Source organism: Hesperophylax consimilis, chromosome 2 (genome assembly GCF_061612785.1).
Source record: "Hesperophylax consimilis isolate HC1 chromosome 2, BYU_Hcon_1.0, whole genome shotgun sequence".
Taxonomy (NCBI): domain Eukaryota; kingdom Metazoa; phylum Arthropoda; class Insecta; order Trichoptera; family Limnephilidae; genus Hesperophylax; species Hesperophylax consimilis.
Window position 1 is genome coordinate 30536923 of NC_142837.1, and position 9283 is coordinate 30546205.

Genomic DNA, 9283 nt, shown 5'->3' on the forward strand with positions numbered 1-9283 from the left:
GTTATCCAGAGGTTGTGGATTCGATTCCCATGCTGCTCAAAATTATACAAAATATATATTACTATTTTTAAACTTATTGAAATGTATTCACAGGTTAACGAACATCGATATACCGGGTGTCCGGGGGTAAATTGCACTAACTTCGGGGGTGATTCTAGAAGTAGGAAAGATCAATATCTTTTTTCGAAATACGAAATACTGTACTATATGGGCTCGGACATGTTTGGGTATTGTAGTTTTGGTTTTAAAAGTAAATTTAGGTACATACAAAAAAGTTCAAAGGAGAGACGTTTGCTACATTGAAAACTTGCGAAAAAACAAAAGCCTGGCCTTTTTCTCAGTTATTACATAATTTTGTTTTTATTGCATAAAATCATGATTGTTAGAATACATATTGTATTTCCGAGGCTCAAACAGACCCTACGACAACAATGATTTTATTTACCATAACAAGACAAAAAATACCATCGGTAAATATTTGTACAGCCGAGAAACCCCGAAAACGAGATCGTTTTCCAAATTGGGCTTGTTTTCGGTTGCCGTTTTTCTTTGTCTTACCGCTTTGATTTTATGGAATACGATTTTTTATAATAATAGAAATATAAATCAAATTGCTACAAAATTTTTTAAAATTAATAACGATCGTTGATTAAAATAGTATATGTTTTTAAAAAGGTGTATATGATAACGTGATGACCCAATTGAAAAATAATTAGAATAGTTAAAAAAGCAATAACTTTATTATGACGATAGATATCATCTCTGAATAAGCAATAATATGCTGAAAACGTATAGAGTGAATTTCATATCATGAGACGATAATATTCATAACTTTTATTCGAGAAAAATCAGTGACCAAGCCACAAGATGGTAACAAATATTTATTTAATCATGAACCAAATTTTAACAATAAAAAAACTTAAATAAGCTCAGGCGATTAATTATTCTTATTTATTTATAAGATTTATTTTTATTTACTATTATTATTTGCCCGCAGCTCTCCTTGAATACCTTGTATTGTTTTTGTCAGCACTACACTATAATATTATCATGTCTTCTTAAGTGATTTATTCTCGGCAGAAAAGGATATTTGACGCTTTTTTACTTACTAGATGAATAAACCAATAATTATCGATTCCTTTAACACTTTAATTTTATTTTAAACTCTATTACAACAGAAATTAATTTATCAAAGTTCCCTGACGAGCCCAGTTTTCTCGTGGATATAAAAACATAGAAATTTAAAATAAAATAAAAACAAACTGAAAGAAATATTACAAATAAACATTCAGTCACGTTCATAAAGGCATGTAATTAGTAAGGCAAACAGTTAAATGTAATGAGAAATAATGAAAACGATTAATATTGTGAACAAATCATCATTTTTATTTGTAAAAATGTAATTATAAGGAAAATTGTGAAAGTTACCAATTTTACGATTGGGTAAAGAAAAATTCTTTTTGAGGGGAAATAATATACCTGGATATTTGAGGCAGCATGTAAGAGAAAATGATGATTTCTATTTCGAATTTTTTTAGGGAAAATCCGTTCTGGATTCAGTAATCGTGTACATGACACCTAACTTTACTAATGACACTTTAATTCACACAAATTAGAGGTGGAAATGCATGAAAGCCTAGTTGTCATTTGTCTTATCGAAAAATCGTGTAAGAACAGATCTTTATGGGAGAAGGGTAAAATTAAAAAAAAATCTCTTTCCCTTTAAGTTCACTGAAATCAAAAAAAAGAAAAATATGGTTTGTACCAACAAATACAGAATAATGCATCTACAAATAAAATTGATTAACCGTCCAATAATGTTCTTCAAATTTATATCATATTATTTAATTGCAAAATAAAACTGTAAACGTGGATAGCATGAGCATTTGAGTAAAATGAACATGAAAAAGATCAAATTTTTCATTAATAGAGACAATCCCAACGACTCCTAATTGTCCACTGTCCAGTGCCATAGCATCCCCTTTTGGGGTATGTAGTGGGACTACCTGGCTATTAAAACCTGGTCACCAAACACAGCTAAAGCCATTTTAAGTAATATTTCAATTCAAAATGGTGGTTTTATACCAGAGCGATACTGAGAGTATCTTCCTCTCTGGAACGTGCCGCAAGTATACTACATATTATTTTAAATAAATAAATCATGAAATAACATATTCACGGCCTCCGTGGTCGAGTGGTAAGACAAGTAAGTTTAAGAGTAAGTTAGTTTTATTTTGTTGATTTGTGAATTTCACAATTTACTCATTTGAAATAATATATAGTATATTTGCGGCACGTTCCAGAGTGAAGTTGAGAAGTTACTTTTAGTAACGATTTAGAGTAAAACAACTATTCAGAATAGATACGTCTCTTGAAATGGCTTTGAGCGTGTTTGGTGACAAGATCTAAATAACCAGGTACTCTCCTTCTTTCCTCTTTCCCAACTTATTCCCCTAGCACAAACCATAATTCTCACAACATACCCCGATTAGCGATGCCATAGGCCGCAATATTATTTTTTTGTTTTTTAATTTAATATTTTCCGGCTTTATGTCCGGGTTAAATCTTCCTCACAGGAAAAACTAAACCCTTACACACACTTTTCCTCAAATGATCATCAAGTCAATCCATATTATGCAAGTGCATTATATGAGCATAATAAATAAAAAACAATACAAGAACAACACGTCAACCAACGAGAGATCGAATGGGAAAATAATTCACCAGATATTTTCATATCATAGGGTTTGGCTCGGTAGTACACAACTTGACAGCTTGGCAGCTCCCAACTTTACCTATAAATCCTATTGATCCCTCAATATAAATATTTAGAAAATTTTTCGTTATTCTACATGTATTTAAAATGACTGATTTTGGCAATTTTATAAATAAATTATTTGGCAGATCTAATACGCTTAAATTTTGAATGAGAGAGCTAATTATAATGCCAGTAGCCGAAATAACTAATGGTAATATTTCTATAGTCTGAGAGTGCCAAAATCTTTTATTCTCATTTCCTAATATTTTTCTTTTATTCTCATTTCTGTGTATTTTCTTATTTTTTCAGAAAAGGATTTTTAATATTATTTTATTAGTATTAGTATTAATTAAAAAAAAATTAAATTAAAATATTCAATTGTTACGAGCCATCAAACATGTTTTAATAATAAATATTGTATTTCCGAGGCTCAAACAGACCCTCTGACAACAATGAATTTATTTACATAACATCTCGAAAGTTTTCTAATATTTCTTGTTTAGCTCATAAAAAGCGGGTTTGTTTTTATTACCAGCGTGGCGCGATGCATTTTTATTTCATTTTTCTGAAGTGGTTCTCCATCCATTAAATTCCCGCAGAAATAATTTAGCTAGTGAATATAAATTTGCTCTCCGGCAGACTACGGCAACATAGACGGTAATACCGTTGGACGGCGTTTCAGAGATAGATCCATGGAGAATACTGAGAGACACATTATTCTAAAGGCATTAGATACTGTAATGCATAGAGTCATGGATGCCAGAAGGCGGACGGTTGCATTTTTATACTTTATTTTATATTGGATTGAAATAGATTCTCTAAAATTAACACTCACAGCCACTCACCACTATCAGTTACTTAACAGAAAACTTCCCCCTGTTAGCAACATTCTGGTGAGGTAAAATAATACATAAATGACAATGTTTAGAAAGACAGAAGCATAGTATGTCATGTTTTGCATATATTTAGAGATCTATGGTATTTTAAGGAGCAAAATACAATAGAAAGACCAACAAAAACCGTGAAGAGCCGAGAAGAGCTGAGAAGAGCGAGGTGATTCAAGAAGAGCCACGAAGAGCTGATAAGATGCAAGAAGACTCAAGGCTAGCTACCTAGATTCAAAAAGAGTCAAAAAGAGCCAAGAAGAAAAAATAAGAGCCAAGAAGAGACAAGAAGGATCAGGAAGAACCTCTAAGAGTCAAGAACAGGCAAGAAGAAGAAAGCCATGAAGGAAAATCAACGCTCAACAAAATCCTTTCTTCTGCGCATCCTTAATTCCAATATTGGCTTATTAGGTTGCCATGTATAACGGTCGATTGACCACCAACCTCCTTTCCATCCTCAGTGCACGTTTTCCAAGTCCTAACAATCACTGCCTCCTGGTGTATTGGTCTAACTAGGACTGGAGTGTGTTATGAAATGAACTTTCTTACAATTAAAACATTCAACCGCGGAATATTTTCTTAAAATCAAGCACTTTGTATATTTAAATTCTTTCATATGGTAACCCCGTGGCTGCTAAGCCACCGGATCCCCAGAGGTACAGGCGAGTTGATTTCTAGCTTTCGTGAAGACAGGTTGTTTCGTTTCTCCGCTTGGAATGCGAGATTTTCTTTGCAAAACAGTTTTTTGAAAGTGTTTGCCACCAAAAATTATGTACTAGTATATTTCGAATCAGTATTTGCCGCTGCTGCCACCCTGGACGTCTACAAAATCATCGCCCTGCGGTATCGTTCCAGTTTTATTCTATTTATTTCTGTCTCTGCTCTCTTCCCATAAATTTAACATCATTATCCATTCTTTTAACCGTCCACAAAGAGATTTAAGCTTTTCCTACGCGTAGATTCAAGTGCTGTAATATAGGTCTTCTTGAAGGCATTTTGTAGCACCAAAATAATATGGTTTTATTTCCAAGAAACCCATTTGTTATATCAACCTATAGGAGGCGGCTGTTCTCTCTCCATACAAACAAACTGTAGACACGAAACCTGCTTGAGCTAGCCCGGTGATTTTGAATATTGTATATTTGATTTCCTTACGCGGTTCGATTCCGTGGAAACCCATTATCTAACAAGTATTTCTGGATGGGGTGGTATAATCTATCATACCGTATATGTATTTGAGACTCATTTGTCAATTTCGTTAACTTTCGTTGTTTTTTTAGCTTTACTTTCTAACATTTCATGGCAATATTTATATTTTCTAATTCTTTACTCAATTCGATCTATTAAATCGTAATAAAAGGGTACTTAAGAAGTAGCGATACCATTGCACCATATCTCCATTGGAATATAGAGTAGGAGAGAGTATGTTGATACAAGGTAGTTGGCACTTCATGCATTGTATAGCGAACAGCTACCGGTGCTCGGTTTCTATTATTTCATAATGATCATTACGGTATTCATAATAAATTATTCAATTATAAACGGCGACAAAGATTGATAAACGTTTCCCCTTAAGTGAATGACTCCAACATACGTCTATTACCTACTGCCTACGTGTGGGATCTTCACTGAAACACAATTTAGTAAAACATTGAATACGTACCTTCACTGAAAGATATATGTTTAAAAACATAATGCAAAATATCCCTGAAAAGAACGTTTAAACGTTAGGTCATACATTATAAGGAACAATGCTCGCAGCATTCTGTAATAATTTTATAATCTTCTTCATTTCTTATATTTTGGCCATATCAAAGAATGGGAAGGGAACAATCTAACTACAGAAAAAAAGTCGAAAATATTTTTCCTATACTAGGAATTCAGCGAGTTCAGCTGAGGTGATGGCAAATACTCTAAAAAGGTATTACCGAGTCGAACTGAAAAATCATATTAATTGTGTGGAAATATAATTATATATACACATAAATGTTTTAGTTTCTGCGCAAGAGGTGAAATTAAACGATTTCTTGATGAACGCAAATAATTTTAAGTCCTCGTATTTTAGCATAACGATTTAAAGAGGAAAATCGTAATTTTAAAAACATATGAAAAAATTTAAAACATATTTAAAAACAAAAATGAAAAAATCTGGAATTTATAAATATAAGTGTAATGATTGTGGTTTCTTTTGTATAGGTAAAACTTCGAGAAACTTTGAAATAAGGATTAAAGAAAATATGAAATCTTTAAACAATAACAGTTTCTCGGAGTTTGCCAACCATTTGTTGGAAACTGGTCATACTTTTAACTTCAATAGTGGAATAGAATCAATACATTGTAATGTCAATGGCATTCAGTTGGATAAACTAGAAATTTTAGAGATTAGAAAGAGTGTGAATGCAAAATTAAATATTATTAACAATCAAAAATTATTTTTCAATTACCCAATATTAAACCTATTCCCTTTGTAAATTGTTCCATATTGCCTCTCTTTCCCCTATCCATTCTCATCTTTTCATTGTTGCCATTGTCTATGTCTATTATTTATAATTAGTATTATTAAAACCCTGAAGAAGTGAGCGTTGCTCATGAAACATGTTGGTATTTATAAACAATAAAAGTTGTAAAAACTAAGTATTTTACTAATTTCAATTAAAAACATTTGTTTTCACCAAATTGTGTATTTTTATGATAAACGCCTTATCACTCTTTTGTTATATTTACAAGTTTATATTATATTATATTCTAAAATTAGTTAATGTTTTCATTTTTTTCTTGTGTGGTGTTTCTTATACGGTTTCCTAATAGTTAAATCTAAACATAATTTTTCAACGTTTAATTTTTATAAACGAACAAGATTTCAATATAAATATAACTTACAGACAAATACCTCTGGTTAATTTTTATTGTATTGAGTTTTTTCTCCTCTATAATAATTAATAATGATGGTTTTAATCAAGCTCATTATTAAATTTCTTCCAAAAGTCTACGGGTACTTGTCGGTTCATGATAACCATTTAAAATATGCCCTAGGTGAACAAGACATCAGGCTTCCAAAAGTTTTAGCATTATTTTCAAGAGAATTGAACACAAGAGCTCAACATCCAAAACGCAAGTCTCTCGTTTAAAGTAATAGGGACTTAGGTTTGGAATAACCTAGGTTAGTTCTGGGCTCATGATGTAAGGTTTTATATTTAAGTTCTTGCAGTATTTAAAAAAAAAGAATTACAGTGAGGCCTCAAAACAATGACACAAAAATGAATCTCTTGTCAAATCGAAAGAATATTAAACCATTTCCAAATAGTGTTAATTAAGCCTACCAGTACATGTGCGGCGCTGCTATCACCAAAAGCTTCAAGGCTTTCCGTTCAATGTTTCCATATTCCTTTTTTTATACAAATTTTGAACGATTGTTTCACAAAATTTGATCAATTCAACAAACTTCTAAACATTTTAACTTTCAAGTCCTGTGAATGTTCTGTTTTTTTTTAATGTCACATTGGCTTTACACTTTTCTTTAACACATTTTATCATGATCATTAGACGGTCTATCAATTAAACAATATTTTATATACTGCAAAAAATCACATAAAAAAATATTATTTTTGGATGTTAAAAATAAATTTCTTAGAAAAATCTACAAAAAGTATATTATAATTTGACTTTTTTTCTCATAGATGATCTACTTTTTAGCAAATAATATATTTATTTCGATGACTATGTAATATAATTATATATAAATATTATTATGATGGTAAATGTATCACCGAAAAGCTACAGAGTTCTCGTTAAGATTGACGTCTGAAGAAGTCAAAGCGTTGGGTAGAGGTAAACAGCAAACTAGTTATGTTGTTGTGATAAAAGATAGATGGATCCCAGATCGCAGACGGCGGCAAAAGAAAATCATGTTTTTTTTTTTCGTAGGAAGCAATCACTTTGTGGCTAGACATTATATTATTAAATCATATAAAACACTTTGTTTATTAACCACGACTTTTTTATTATTACATCTACCGGTTTCGCTTCTGTCGAGCTTCATCAGGATGTGAAATATAACTAAAAACTAAGATAGAGGTCATGCATATTTATAGGAAAGCAGAGGGAGACAGAATATGAAACATTATAAAAGTGGGAGGAGTCAAATATTACATAGGCATAGTGAATTAAACATATATAATAACAAATTACAAAAAAGCATTTTTACATGAATTATACATAGAACAAAACATTTTAAAGACATAAGAAAAAACATAAACATATTAAGGAGTGGAATGGATTGTGGGAAACAAGTTAAATATAGGACTATAGAATGTGTTTTTTTGATTAGATAAATTAATTTGTGTATTTAATAAATGGTCTGACAATTTACTGTTTATAGATTTCCTGATTTCTAACGATTCTTAATTGTCTAACCTAATACCTATACTATTTTTATGTAAGATGCTAGTACCTGTTATTTTATCAAATCTATGGTCTGCTGATATTAAATGGTTAGCGAGTTCCGAAAAACCTTTGCCATTTAAACACCGCACATGTTCCTTCAGTCTGGTGTTTACATTGCGCGATGTTTTACCTATGTAAAAGGCGGGACAATCTATTCTCGGGTATTTATAAACTCAACTGTAGTGATTTAATAGAAAAACATGTTTTGTGATAACCTTAAGAAAGCTTATGTCCGACTACGGATAGAAAAAAGCTTACAAAACCTTTCGTACAAAAGCTTTAGGTTTTAAAAGATTTGTTCACACATATAAAGCGTATTTAACTATATTATTCTTGACTCACTATAAATTAATAAGTTAATAGATTAAGTTAAGTATGTGAAGACGTAATAATATCAATTTATTTATTCTTTTATCCCTTCTCACTATAAATAAATCATGTTTTTTCTCATAAAAATCAACCTCACTGGGACGAAGCCTGTATGGAGGTTAGCAATTTACGTTTAAGTAAAAAAATCATTTAAGGCGATGTACTACGTCGTGTTATATTTTAAATTGAGCCGCTATCAATAACAACCCTTACGTAGATGGCGATAAGGTTTAAATTCCCGCTTAACACCATCCGCCTGTTTTGAATTATGCAAGAAAAAAACATGGCCAAAAAGTGCTTTTTATTTTATTTTGTGGATGTTTAGGCATAAATATTTAAATTTTTTTCGATCATTTTATAATAACTTAATTTGCCACATTATACAATAAAATCATAAACTTAAATGGGTTCGTCAGTAGGAGATTTTGAACTTTAAAGTAGTTTTCATAGGCCTTTACATTATTTTTATCTGGGCTTATAAAAAGACTTATCTAAAAAATACTCTATTATTTCAAAGGCCAAGATGTATTTTACTCGCAGTATTTAATTAAAGCATCTGAAACATTTCTAGGCGACCAAATTTTCAAACCAAAAACACATGATTTTGATTTACTACGTATGGCATCGCCTTAAATGAGTAACACAAACATAAGTAATACTAGATGCAAACCTAAAATATTTCAAAAAGAAAGAAAAAAATATGTATTCTATGAGTTACCAGATGGGTAATTTGACAGTACCTATATTGTAACAATACTTTAACCATAACTATTTATTAATCATTATTCCCAAGAAAAACAAGTAGATAATAAAGACAGATAGAGTTTTT